We start from the raw sequence: 15448 nt of genomic DNA on the forward strand, positions 1-15448 counted from the left end.
TGTAACCACATGACATATTCTTGGAACGAAGTAGAATAGGCTGTTGTATGGGCTTTTAAGGCTTTGCTGCCTTTGGTGAATCTCAATATAAATATCTATGGGAAGAAGAGGAAAAACAGTTATCCATTCTCTTCACCGTATTTTTTTAACATAATAAAATTCACTAAACTTGGCCTTAAGTTTATAAAATAATGTCAAGGTTCAGTCTTTCCTTGACTAAAAACTCAGACTAGCAAGATAAATTTGGCTTATAGGATAAATAATCATAGGACTTAAAAAATAAATCCAAGTAATACATATCCAAAAATTCACTTACAGTAGCAGGGCTCATTTGGTGCTTCATGGGACAAACAACTCTGCCCTACCACATTTCACAAAGGAAATACGAGGAATACTGCTAGATGAAGCACTTAGGGCTGAAATATATGTATGTGCTGTATGCACCTAGGGAAAAGTGAGACTGCAGGCATTTCTTCTCTGTACACATTTGCATGGCCCAACACATACTGTTACATCAACACAAAACATTGCAGGAGGTCTCAAACTGTAAGCCCCCCACCTCAGTCCAACCACTATAGCTGACAAGGGTGGAGCACATGAAAGATTTCATTGTGTTGTTTTCAAAGCTGTGGTATTTACAGTGTAGGTGGGATATTTCCACCTTTCTCCAAAAATAACATATATCCCTAGTGGCTGGGATTTTCTAAGGTAACTGGAGAAATCAGACCTGCTGCTGAGGATTTGCAAGATATTAGATTCAAAATCCTTTTATGCTTAGAAAGTGCCAGTAACTGTATCTCATATAGATATATCTTCTTCTCAAATGTAGCCCAGATAACATCAGGGACAGACCCCCAGATTTGACATTTCTTTGGATTTTCTCTCTGTCACCTGTCTATTTGCTTCACCTCCACTAACTCTCAGTGCCTCAGGGATGCAGATCAGTTCCTGCTATTTACATGAGGAGGAAAAATACACTTCTGCATTCTGTTTCTCTGCATAAATACCTTCTCAAAGGCAGAGCTTCCCATCTTTACACAATGTCCTGAGTCCTTTCCTTTTTAAAAAAATCCAACATGCAGCAAAAAATTCACAATCATTTCCCTTCCCAATGCCCTTTTCGTGCAAAGTTTCATCTTTGGAGCACAGCCAGATGCAATTGCTTCAGATTGCCCATTTCAGTTGCACTGGTGTATGGGTGCAGGGTTTTACCCAGCACTTACAGAGAACTCTTAATGCTGCTGCTAGTACTGTCATCAGATCATGGAGTTGCAAAACTGTTCATTTTGTTCAATCAGAAAAGCAAATGGCTACTACCAGCACCAGATGGAGATTAGAGAGAAAACAGTATGCAGAACATCAGCGATACACTAGAGTAGTTAGAAGAGGTTGATGAAGGGTCTTGCTCGTCCTCAGTTTCCTGAAGGTGTAGTTGCTCAGGACTTATTAAATTCTCTTGTTAAATTTAAAGGGCTTTAGGTCAAGTCCATCATAGTGTTGAGTGCCTTTGTCGTATTCCTGGCAAATAAATCATGTCGCTTTTTGATAAGCAGTTGCTGTGTCTTACACAGTGGTGTGAGGCTTGTCAGATTGGTACAGTCTGAAATAAAGAGCAGTTTTAACACAAATGCCAGCTCTCCTTCCTCCAAGGGAGACTCATTTCCTTTATATTCTCTGCCCCTCTGAGAGGGTCTAAACCGTAGTGGAATACTTGTAGACTATAGAAAGGTCCTGTTATTTGGATTTAAACATTTTATTTTAACACTTCATGCATATGTACACATCTCCAGGGTTTCATATCACTAAACCACTTAGATTCGTCTTTTGAAGTCTGATGGGAGCTATATTTGTCACTCCCTCAGAACAATGCAGATGCAGAGCACTTTTCCAGACTTGTTTTGTATTCTACAGCCCATGTATGTTGTCTGGACAAGGGTATAAAGTTCAATAAAATCAGCATTGCACAAAACCACACTGAGCTTCCACTATTTCTTCCTTTCTTATATAAACTTGCCTAGGATTAATTCTTTTAATTAGAGTATAAGCTCCTAAGTGACACATATATCGCATAAACTTATTTCTTTCTCAGATATTTCTCTTCTGCAGTTATATGTTTTTTATCAAGTGAATTTTGGGACTCCCCACCACCCATTAAAATGAAATTGTAAAATAAAACGGTGAAATCAACAAAGCATATATTAAGCATATTCATCACTAAGTCACAGAAATGCAAACTATCTGAGATGTCTCTAAAGGTCTACCTGTCTCCATGGTTTCCCATGTGGTAGTTCCCTAAATTTCTTAATTGTTCCATGTCTTTTAATAAATGCAGTATCCTGGACTCTATAGTATTTTTAATTAGAGTTAGATTTTTTTCTTCTTTCAGTGTGCTACATTTGTCCAGTCACAACCTTCTTTTACTTGTTGATGAATCTAACATCAATGAAGCAACATGGTTTTATTGTTAATAAAGAGAATATGCATTTTGTATCCTCTAGATGCTCTGTCCAACTTTACGATTAGTAAAACATGCTGTGGAACAGCTTTCTGGAATTTGATAATTCACTCTCATCCCCAAATGTCTTACAGCTGTATATTTTGATCAGAAAAGAAAATTAAGTTATGCTGGCTTATATTAATGTGTCACATACAAATTAATTCACTGCATTCCACTGTGCTAAATACAAATAATTTTATTAGTTCTTGTCTAATTAAAACAAATGTATTTTAGAATTTTCTGAAAATGCTGTTCTATATTCCCTTAAAATTGATTTTTTGTATTGCAAGAGAGCCATCATTCCACTTGCATTTTTAAGCCATTTTGTGTCTGTGACCAATGGTTTAGAAAATTCTACTTTCTTTCAGCAGAACCATTTACTTCCAAATTGTATCACAATACAACCTTCAAGATGCACACCAAGGGCAAGAAAATTGCTAATGTACTCAGCTTTATAACTTCTTTCATAAATTTCTTTGGCATCAAATATGCTGTTTGCAGAAATGAGCATGACTTTGGTTGCTCTTGGATCAAAATGTTGAGTTTTGAGCTTCTCTCAGGGAAAGACATACTGCCCTATTTAAAGTCACAATTACTGGGGTTTTTTTCACCATTTCACTCTTGCCAGAACACCTCTATACGCTGTTCAGAATCAGAAAACAAACTTTCTTTGTAAGTGATGATATTTTCAGCATCAGAAAATTCTTCCTCTGGCCGGGAAAAGGCATTTCTGACCTTTTCTAGTCATGGTGCAGAGCAGCCCTGGTCTGGAAGCCCTGGGCACTGGTCTGGGAAGATGGATGCAAGTGCTAGTGACTGGCTGTAGGGAGCAACCTACGTCCATCCATTCGGATGTATGCTATATTCTGGTGGCAAGGCTGAGCAATGGTAATCTATTCATTCACTATACATAAAGGTACATACATGTCTTATCAGGTCGTGCTAATAGGTGTAAAACCTCTTTCAGTATTAATTCTCCCATAAACCTGCAACTGGACTTGACAGCCACATTGCAGAACTGCTGCTTCCCAGTGGATGGCCTCACCTGTTTTTGCAATGTTGTGACCCTTGGCATCAACTCTGAAGCCAATGTAATACAGTCATGATTGTTTCAGTTGCAGAATCAACACATAACTGCACATGGTGCTGTAGTGCTAAGACAAAAGCACAAGCATCACCGGTATATCCATACACATTTTCACAAATGTTGTATTAGTTAACTAATGCTAAATCAGTCTCTTGGTGACTACAAGAAATGTTAAGATTTTCCCAAGTAAAAGTAACTGATAACAGCATAACTGGAGATGAGAGGCTAACCATAGCCCTAGACATAGCCACCAACACCAGCAGTATCAGTTCTGTGTTATATCAGGTCTATATCCAATAGGGATTTAGTGCTTGTTCTGTTGAAGTTGACACAATGTACTGTAGCCAAAAATACTCAAAATCTGTGTCTCATTTTTACCTGAAAAGAAGTTGCATACTCTCAAATAATTGCATAAGTTTCAGGATGTTATTCAATATGACAAAATGAGATCGCACCCTGGGGAAAATCAATAGATTTTCTGTAAATTATTTCAAGATAAATATCTCTTTTGGTGGAACTGAGAAGTTTGTTTACTGTGAAAGTGAAACGTGATGGAAGACACTCCAGAATTCTAAAGCATAATGAAACAGAAAGCCAGATCTGAATGTACAGTCTTTCCTTATATTTTGGGCACAACTTATTTTATGAAAGTTGCAGTTCTGGATTCTTGTGAAGAATATGGCCCTTTGTGTCATTTTAACATCTTGCACAAACCTCAGTAGACAGACTCTATAATCCAACAATCACAATCCATGCCTTGTTATGCCGCTGAACAGAAAAAGGGTTCTTTGACAGGATGATTCGGTGTTATACATGCTAATGTGAGCCATAGCATCTGCAGAATAGCTCATGAATACCCCAAACACTGTTCAACACTCTAGTCAGAGATGTGTTTTACTTAGCTATAGTGCCAAGATGCCGTTTCATTAACCTTATTTCGCTTTCTTTTCTGTAGGGCATAATTCTGTTTTAGACTCACCAGGATACGTCATGGATACCAAGTAGAGTAAATAGTATTAACATAATATGCACAGTCCGGGCTTCCAATTTCCATGCTTCACACAGGAAGACGTGTAATGACTAAAGTCTGACAGTTTAATTTATTCAGTCCTATTAGACTGGTTTGTTAAAAAAATCTTCAATTTCAGATTCATTTTCCTTCTCTTAAACCATGAAGAAGGAAGTAATTTACTTTCATCCTGCCTTAATTTTTAACTGACCTGTACTGCATACAGAGGTCAGAATTTTCAAATGTCAACAGTGATCCTGGCTCTAGTCTATATTTAAAATTCTGAGTTAAATGTGTACTCAGAAAATGAATAAAGATAGAAACACCGTATTAGAAGTAATTTTCCAGGACGCAATGAGGTAGTTTGTTGTATTAGGAAGGAAACTATTTCATCTTCAGTTTTAGCAAGATTAAAAGCAAAACAAAAGAGAATCTATGCTGTGACAGAAGTTGACATAAATAAATTAAATGGAAAAATTAATAATTATTAGTGTGTGTTTTTGGAACTGAGGTTTATAAGAGACCCTACCTTTCAAGGAAATCACTTATGATCAGGTTTTTCTAAGTATTTAGACACCAAATACCATTAGATGTCTTTCTATGTCTGTAGCCACAGAAATTTGGAAACAAAAATAAATTGGCCTCTCTGGCATAAAGTCCATTTGTATTGCAGGGAGGATGGATGTGCTGACTACTCTTAGAGGTGTGGTGGAAGTACATTAAATATTGGAGGAACCGATGACTTTGGTAAATTAAAATACCAATTAAGAAAGTTTCCTTGTAGATCTCAACTTTCCAATGTTCACAGAACTCAGATTTTGAATTTGGCTCAGTCACAACAAAAGGTGCAATAATTAACTATGTTAGAATAGCTAGCCTGTAGAGATCATATTGCAGCCTGAAGGCTCTGAAAGTTTGTCTACTTGTGAAAAAGCTTTGGACTGTGCTACCAGTATAATTATTCTGATGACCGAACCGTTCCTCTTATATGATGCATCTTTCAACACTCTTATTTTTAACCCCTTCAAAGGTATTGTAAACTAAATAAAAGTCCCCAACTTTTTTATTTGAACTTTTTGTAAGGTTATTCACTTAAGGATGGGTAATCTAAGTCATGATACTTTATTTTTGTCGCACACTAAGAACACACATGAACAGTTATCACCATGAAGTTGATGAATAGCCACCCATCAAGTCACAGATCACAATCCCAAATGCTGTACTCCATACTTCACCTCAAACCAGTGCACACTTTCCATACAATCAAGCCTCTAGACTTCAATAGAAATTCCACATAGTAGCCTCTTTGGTTTGCATCAAAAGCAGCTTCTGAGGAGTGAAATGATCTAGAGGTTCAGCTATGTGAACCAATATTCCATTTACATTCAGACAGAAGTGGAAGAGTTTTGAAAAATTATGGGATATTTAGACAAGAAAATTGAACAATGTCACTACTACTAAGACAAATAGAGAACCCTCAAAGGGCAAAAATACTCTCATTTTTAATTACTTGATGCAAGGATATTCTGCTAGGTAATTCACATTGTTTTTCCCCTTTCATTCACAGCAAAATCCAATTCATTTGCTCCCTAATACAAATGTAGCATCTAATTGCTTCACAGACACATTGTGCAAGTGATGTTACTACTAAAGAAATCTCTCTGTTGATCAAAGATCTGTACCTTGCTCTTGTTTCTCTCTTGGAAGCAGTTTACTGAAGGAGCTCACCCACATAATTTGCTCTGCCTCTTCCGGACCAATGTCAATATGTCTGAAGATGTTACAGTTTGCTAATATCTCTCATTCCTGGCTTAATGCCAACTACCTAGTGAAGCTAGCAGTATTCAGTATCATTCCAGAGTCACAAGGATAGAGATACATAAAACCATACTTTAACAAATCAACAGTTTCTAATAGTGTCCAAACTTTGAAGGTTTTGACAGCAATTTGCATGAAAATTCAGTACAATAAGAAGCTGTTACCGTGTGATACCAAGGAATTTCAAACAAGGACAAAAATGCCCTATAGCCACTTGTACAGCCACATATGACATTTGGACTATGCAAAATATTCCAGGAGAAAGTGTCTTTCCAGGGAGTTTGGCTCTATCATAGCTGCATTGCCTTTGAATATCCATGGCAAGGTTTTTGCCATAGTAGTGTCTCATCACAGTAAAAATTGAAAAATTATGACATTTCAACACTCCCTTTTTTGAAGTGCCTTTCACTTTAATCCAAAAGAAGACCGAGAGAGGAACTGAAGTTTACATAAACCTGGGAGGAAACTCCCAACAATCTATTTTTTGAAGGACACAGTATCTTTTCACATACCTACAGTTTACATAAAACTGTAGCAGCTAATCCCTGTGTAGCTATTATTGAAAGGCTCAAATAAAATACACTTAAAACTATCTTATTGGGAAGATATCAGACAAGAAAAAAAAATCAGACGGCTTCAGCAGTTCTGATTTGATAAACTTCTGAGGCTGGGAGAGAAATACTGTGTTTTAGCTGAGTTCTTCTCCAATGACTGTAAATACAGTATCTCTTCACAAGACGGCTTAAAGGAGATTCACCCTGGCTTGTTTCCTGAGCACCCAGACAGACTGCTGATTTCCTTCTTCAGATGTAGTGCTAGGGTTAGGATTGGACTCAGTGATCTTAAAAGCCTCTGCCAACCTAAACAATTCTATGATTCTGTAAACAGTTTGTACCTCCTAAATGGAAAATCAGTACAAAACTCTTCCATTCTTTAAGGATATAAGTCCGCTAATGTTGCCCATCAGTGCCCTAGCAAGAACCTCTTGGTTGATTTAGTGGTAAATCAGAGGGCACCCAGTTTCATGCATCACCAGGTTACACACACAATTCTAGAACTGTTTTTATCATGCTCTTTCACTAGCTTGACCAAAATTTATTAACATATTTGACAAGAATATAATTTCACATCAGACAATCTGAAATGTAATGCCACAGCAAGGCAGATAACAAGGTAACTCAGAGGTGAGTTACTAGATTACTAGGTGAATTTGGAGACCCTCAGGGGTATTTTCAGAGTCATCTGTGGGGAAGAAAAACAATGAGGCAGGACTGCAGAATATCCTAACCCTCCCCTTTATAAATGCAGTTGGGCAGAAATTTTACACTCAAGTGATCTTTTGACTACAAAAAGACAGATTACCAGAATTAACATGTTAGTGGGTAAAGGTCTTTAATTTCAACAAATATTTGTTCCTGAAAATATTTTGAAGAAAAAGCAACACATTTTGAACCTGTCAAAGTATCTATTAGCACCATTATTAATTGGGAAATTCTGACTCTGCTCTTCTAATTTATTTACTTTGAAATTCAAGGTACTTCAAGATATATAAAGTAAATAACTAAGAAATAATTAAAAATAAATGACCTATTTAATTTTGTTCATGAATATTTTTCAAGATTTTAACTTTTCATTCTGATCTGAACAAGGGCCAAAACTCATATTAAAAAAAAAGGAAATTAACTGAAAATATTTTATCTCCAAAAATAAGTTGTAATTGGTCCCCAGCTGCTCTAGTTTGAAGAATCCTGAAAGCATCTATTTACCAATTTATGTCACAGGTGACCTTTCTTAGCATTCTTGTGATTTTGCTTTTTACAGAGTACTTCGAAGACTCACTGGAGATATCTTTTTTTTCTGGAATTATTTCTTTGTCGGCATTTTTCAGGTGATGTCTTTTTCCAAAGTTCACATATACTGAAAGTGCACAGGTGGTGTCCATCATCTCTCAGCTTGCAAGGTGTGGCAGGTCTTATGACTCCACCATGGGATGTTCCTACTAATGCAGACTAATGGAAGGGAGATTAGTAGATCCAGATTTCTGTCACTTGTATATAAGATACTGTTGTGGCTTCATGTAGCAGCTAACAGCTGTCTCGTGTTATTCACTTCCTTTAATTCTTCTTTCCCTCCTTGTTGCTTCCATTTACTGTTTCAATAATGAAGGAAGATTAAAGAACTGCCAACTATGAGAAATGCAAAATGTAGAAATGAAAGGAAAGGTTGTATGGACAAGATGTCTGTAGATTACTTTCTAGACCTTGTTCTGAGTTAAAAGGTCGGCTTAAGTGGATGGGGATGAAGTATTACCCAGGTTCTCTGATACACTCTAATTTCACTCTCCAAAGGAAAAAAAAAAAAATCATAATAAAACAAAAAACTGAAACAGGTCAAACTGTATTCTAAGAAGGAAGAAGTAATAAAATGATAAAAAAGAACAAAGACCAAAAGGAATAAGCATCCCTTGGGGTCCATAATACAGCTGAAATGTCTTATTTTTTCCTTGATGTGTCTTTTTGATCATTACTCTACAACCGGAATTTTTATTTTAGAAAAAAAGACAAAAATTTTAGTTGCTTCTGAAACAACTGGGCACTTAATAAAATTTTAAAGCACTCAGTGCAGGTGGATGTCAGGAGGTTGGGGCATCCCTTTTTTCTATGGTATCTATCAACAGGACAAGGGTCAATGGGATGAAGCTGGAACACAAAAAGTTCCGCTTAAATATAAGAAAAAACTATTTCACTGTTCAGGTGAGGGAGCAGTGGCACAGGCTGCCCAGGCAGGGTGTGGAGTCTCCTTCCTTGGAGGTCTTCAAGACACACCTGGACATGTTCCTGTGCAACCTGATCTATCTAGGTGGACCTGCTTCTTCAGGGGAGTTGGACTAGATGATCTCTAAAGATCTCTTCTAACCCCTACCATTCTATGATTCTATGAAAAAAGTCAGAAATTTAACAAATCCGTACATAGCAATTACCAACAGCAAATTAAAAAAACAAATAAGTATTTCCTAGGATTAAATTTCTTAGGATGTGTTACATGTACATCAACTGATGTTCCCTATCAAACATTCCACCTTAACTTGTGGTAGAGCTGTGCATTGACAGACAGGTCTAAAAAAAAAGACTCAAGAAAAACTGATGTTTCCCACATTTGGGTGATCATGAGACACATGTATTCAGGGCTCTTTGTGGGAAATATCTTTTTATTGAATAAGTTGCAAGGTAAATGATCCAATTTCAGTTAAAAATTCAAAGTGGTAGGGATGATATTCTATGCAGACAAAGCATACAAATTTCCTCTACAAATTCTTTTTCAAGTGTCTGCTGTACCATGCAATTTTAAGTTTCAAGCATGTTTATTTGTGTTTGTTTGCAGTAATAGAGGTATTCCCGTAGGTGTGAACTATATTGAAGGTAAAGAAATCTCCTCAACTTGACCTTTAGTTCATTGGTAAGACGTTTAGTTCCCAGCAGTAAGACGATGGTATTTTAAACTAGAAAGTGATATAGTAATAGTGTCAGCTGGCAGGAAAAGTTTTGAAGGGTTGTCCTTAAAGTCGAGCCTGCAGATCTTGCTTACCGTTGTATCAGCTCCACCTACTGGTACCTCACACTCTTCTCTAATGCTGTCAGGAAGTTTTCCCTTTGCATTTTATTTGATCCCTAAAAACACTGGGGAGGCATTAGAAAGAAAGTTTGGTGTTTTCCAAACCCTTTTGAGACCATATAGAACAACTTGTGCTGGTGTTATTTGTGGTATGGAGAATAGATAAGAGCCTTATCCAAATTCTTAAATCTTGAGTTAGGTAAACCTTGCTCTGAAAGCAGTAAAGATTTGGAGAGTTGACTTCTGGTTTGCACTTTTTTTTTTTTTTTGTGTATAATCTAGTGCATCATATCTTTTTCAAATGACAGAAATTTGGATTCATCATCACAGTGAATGACTCTGACAAGATTTGTACACACACTCCATTTCATCTGTTGTCACTGTGAAAAGTCCCAGTATTTCAAAGTGATTCATCTCACCTAACAGAGTCACATCCAGCAATATATTCCTGATCAGCTGAGTGGGTCTGACTGGATATGACTGCTGTAGCTTGTCCCTGAAACTCCCTTGCTATTCTGGCAGTGGTACAGTATGTGTCGTGCTGAGACTAAAGCACCTTAGCCTGCACAAAGTAAAATGAGTAAGTATCAAGAGAAAGCATCCATCCCATGCTTAAAGAGGTATCAACAACCCTTCTGAAGTCTCTGCATTGATTGCAGTAGGTGGTCTACCAAGTTGACAGCTAGTATTACATGCATATGCAAGCTGAGGTTGGTGTGGCACTGACACTAGAAGCTGTATCTACCAGGAAGCTTATATATTTCTGTATTTTAGGCACATTAAGTAACTGAGTTGCATGTCATTTTCCTGAGGGAATACTGAGGGAGAGTTATGAGACTGTACTACTGTTAAAAATATGAGGAATACAGAAACTCAAAACTGGGAGACATTTCGAAGGTCATCAAATCCAGTCCACTGCAGTTATTAGCTGACACAATATATCCTTTTGGTTTTTTTTTTTACTAAATTGAAGTTGAATTCTGTTTTATTTTTGCTAGGTGTCTAAATCTAGCAAATAGAAGCCCAAGTGAAGGAGATAGAACTTATCGATGTAGCAGAACAGGGAAATATAGGGATAATGAAGTCTGTTTGCTCTTCTGGGAGGCAGCCAACCAGCCATGCAGGACCATGTAGCTCTGGACAAGCCACAGCAGATAATGCCTCTGGTCGAAATCATGGATCAAAGCAGGCAGCTAAGAGACATGGCAGGAGTGATGGCACATTGCAGTGCAAGGACACTAGAGCCCCAAAAACCCAGCAATACATGCAGAAGGGGATAGAGGTTTTAGTGCCTTAGAGTGAATGGCAGAAGGGAAGGACTCGATATTTTCATTTGGCTATCATTGAGAAACTGGAGAAGGATATAAAGTAAGGACGTGAAAAGGGAGAAATGCAAATAAGGAATGCAGGATACAGGTTTGTGGGAATTTATCTTCCTTAGTTCTGTGGAACAGTTTGCCTAATTTTTTTCTTACTGTAGCTTCCCCTTGGCAGAAACAGTGGGAGGTCTACTGCAGATCTGCTGCCTGTAGATTTGCTCTCAAATCCATGTAAACGTGCCCTGTCTGCTTTTCCTCATCTATATGCTTTCTTACTGCAATCTCTTAAACCTTTTTTGCAGCATCTGCTGCACTGTCAGACCTCTGAAACCTTTTGTCTTTCTCTGTACTTTCCCTCTGTAACCATTAGTTGCCTTGAGAGAGTCAGGGAAATGACTACTAGAACACCAAAATGAAGTAAACATACATTAGCACTGGGAGGATTAACCTAAAATCCCAATTTTCAGAGCATGTACAGAAAAAAATAGAAAGACTTTATGTTAAAATGCCCTTAAAGTAAAAGAAAACTTCTGCTTCTCATTTAACATATATTGTTTGTGGAAGATTTGCCAGAAATATTTAAATCCCTTGTTCCTTCCTGTGTGCTTTTGAATCCTTTGGTCACATAGTGTCAAAGCCAAAGTTAAGGTTGTCAGGGATCCAAATGACTTGTATCTTCCTTTTAAAGGTGTTAAAATGTCTAGCTTCATTTTGTCCAGCTGTTTGGTTCTGCTCTTCTATGCTACAACCAGAGCCATGGTTCTGGAGATTTTCTCTTTTCACAGTTCTCTCTTAATCTTTCATTTTATTCTACTGTTTCTGTTTTGTTAGAAAGGTTTGCACATGTGCAATTCTTGCAAAAGAAAAGCCAAATACCTGTCACTTGTAGACCATTTAACTGAACTACACGGTATTAAATCTTTTCAATATCCTTGGTAAATATAACCAGCAAAAACCCACTGTCCTTGTTGAAACATTTGGAGATGAACAAACAGCAGTGAGATAATAGAGACAAGGTTGATATTTTGCAACAGTTGCAATATACCATCTGTAACAAAATTCAATGCAAATCACAGAGTTAAGCCAAAGAAAATCTAGGCTAAAGCAATGAAAAAATGGCAGAACATTAGATCTCAAGAACAACAAAATTCTATTAAAATATTTTGACACATGGTGTTTGAGAAATGTAAAGCCTGAGATATTACCAATACCTTTGATACCTTTTTAATGGACTGTTTCTCCATTTGTTTCTGTTTGGTGTTGGTGGTGATTGGATTTTTTTGTTTGATTCAAAATGTAAATCTCCCAGTCCCTTAGAAATTTTCTTTGATTTATCATATAATATTACCAGTTGCAAAACACCCGGTACATTGTGACCATAGGCAGTGTCAAACCATTGTGTTCACCTCAACCCTTTTCTTGTTCCTATGTTACTTTCTATGGGAAATTTCCCTCTAACACAGTTGACTCCACAGCCAAAAAACACAGAGTTCCTCCTCCCCATTACACATTCCTCTTTCCAGCACAAGCTCCATGGGACTGTACCTCCAGGAGAAGCAATAGAACCAAGGAATTACCTGCTGAACACTACTCAAAAAAGTGGTCCAGGACTATGTTTTTTTGGCAGAAAATAAGTAATTTAATTTAGATAGAAACATTATGTAAACAGTCACTTATTTGATGTTTAAGTAAGGAAGAGAAAAGTTTTCCAAATAAGATATTATACTTCACTATGATTTCAGAAGCACCTTTAAAAGATTTTATCTTACATATCATTCTTCAAACTCTAGTCTGGGTTCTGTTTAGTTAGTTTGAAAATAAAGTCCCACTATACTTTCAGCCTGGAAATTTACCATAGAAATGTTATCTGAAGACAAGTCAATTATAAAGGAGGCATTCACAATCTAAAGGCTGGAGAGGCACAGTAAAATTGCAAAGCAATTGGTATCAAAAGGTGGAATGTTCTCAAGAGCTACTGATCTCCAGAGATTCCAGAAAAAAAAACCTCAAACTTTTTTCCAACTCTCCTAGTTGCCAGATCTCTACATCAGACACTTTGCTCAGAGTTTCAATAACTATATTGTGCCTTCTCAGAGTAATTACAAAGTGCATATTGTGACAATTTAGCTTTCCCTCCCACTGCTAGCCCCCTTGGTCCAGAGCTGTTTGGAATATAATCCCAGTCAGGCCCAGGAGAGGTGTGATCTCTCACTGTCTTGGTAGGTCATAGTTGAACTAACGCTGAATTGTAAAAAAATTGTATTTTCTCTGTAAGGCTTAGTCTCATCATAGTAAAAACTTGGCAAAATACAGCAGCCAAGTTCAAGTCTTTGGAACTCTCATATAAAACACATCAAAGTATCAACAACTGTCCTGGTTCTGCCAGAAGATGTCTTTCTTTGAACCCTTTTTATCTAGGAATATTGTTGACAGACCTTTTTGAATACTCTGTTTTCAGTGTACTGAAGACAAGAAGAGCAGAAATAGGTTTTTGATGAGTAAGCATAATCCAAACAGTTATTCACAGAATCATAGAATCACACAATCACAGAATCCCAGAGTGGCAGGGGTTGCAAGGGACTTTTAGACTTTATCTAGTTACATCCAAAAGGAGGGAGGAGAAGTTTTTCTTTTTATATTTAATTTAATAATTTTTTCATTTTTTACTTACATTTTAGTTGTATATTTACTTCTGAACAGCAGCAACTGAAAATAAAAGACTTATTGTCTGTTACTTGAGTTACTGTCAAATAGAAGACTGAAAATGTTGCTAGTTTCAGTTTCTAGGAAGATCTAGGATAACTGAAGAGTATTTCTGACACAAAGAAAAATACAAGAACAATTTTAATTAAGGAACAAGAGCTGCCAGATAGTAATTAACTGTTTTAAATCAATAGCTGTGCAAGAAAACATTGGTCACAATAATAATGTTATGCAAATTAAAATGACTGCTTCAGATAGATAGATTTGAATTTCCAGATGTCTTTGACTCTATAAATTTCAGTGAGAAAGAAATGATGTGTTAATCTGTATTCAGGTCTCTTGAATGTTGTTGGCATCCTTAACCAAAGAAGAAGGAATCAGAGAGAAAGACAGGAATAATGCCAATGTTTAAGGAAGATATGGCTGTCAAAATATGAGACATCTAATTATAAAAAAAGTTATTTAACAGTAAAGTTATTTGGCTTTTAAAATGACTATTACAGTTTAGACAATCTCTCTGCTAATTTAGTCTGTATCACCACAGGACATTTTCACTTAGACAACAGCTGCATACTACATATCAATCCAAGACAGGCTGAATGAAATAACATGTGACTACATTTTTATTCTTGACAGTCATCACACGAAGGCTTCAAGCACAGGAGGTGACTGAAGTGGGATCTTATTTCTTTCCAGGTTTTCTTTTTCCTAAATAAAGCAAAGAGTAGGAGTTCTTTGCAAGCATACATGATCAGCATATAAAGTTCAAAATGTGGGAGCTGCATTAAATATATTATATATGCAATGGTTTCTTAATGTAAATATGTATATTGCCTGCTCTTCATCTGTTATATTTAAGGTCATTCCAGATCTTACCTATGGCATTCCACTTCTATTTCACTGCATGTTAGCGTATAAAATATTCCACTAACATTGCAATAGTTCATTGTATGGGCTCTGTCTGGGATGGAGTTAATGTTCTTCATAGCAGCTCATTGGGTGCCATGTTTTACTTTTGTGACTAAGCCGGTGTTGGTAACACATCAGTGTTTTGGATATTGCTGAGCAGCGTTTGCACGGTATCCAAATTTTCATTTACCCTCTCTGCTCCTGCAGTGAGTAGGCTGAGGGTGCGCAAGAAGCTGAGAAAGGACACAGCTGGGACAGCTGATCCCAACTGACCAAGGGATATTCCATCCCATAGAAAGTCACGCTCAACAATAACAGCTCGGGGAAAGGAGGAAGGTGAGACTCTTGTGGTTATGGTGTTTGTCTCCCCACGTAACCGTTACACATGATAGAGACCTGCTTTCCAGGAAGCCAGTTTGCTTAAATATTGTTTGGTTTTAGCCATCATCAATGGTACTTTGTTGTTTTGCTGAGAGTCGTGCATGTAAAAGTAG

The sequence above is a fragment of the Colius striatus genome, chromosome 4, assembly GCF_028858725.1.
Source record: "Colius striatus isolate bColStr4 chromosome 4, bColStr4.1.hap1, whole genome shotgun sequence".
Taxonomy (NCBI): Eukaryota; Metazoa; Chordata; class Aves; order Coliiformes; family Coliidae; genus Colius; species Colius striatus.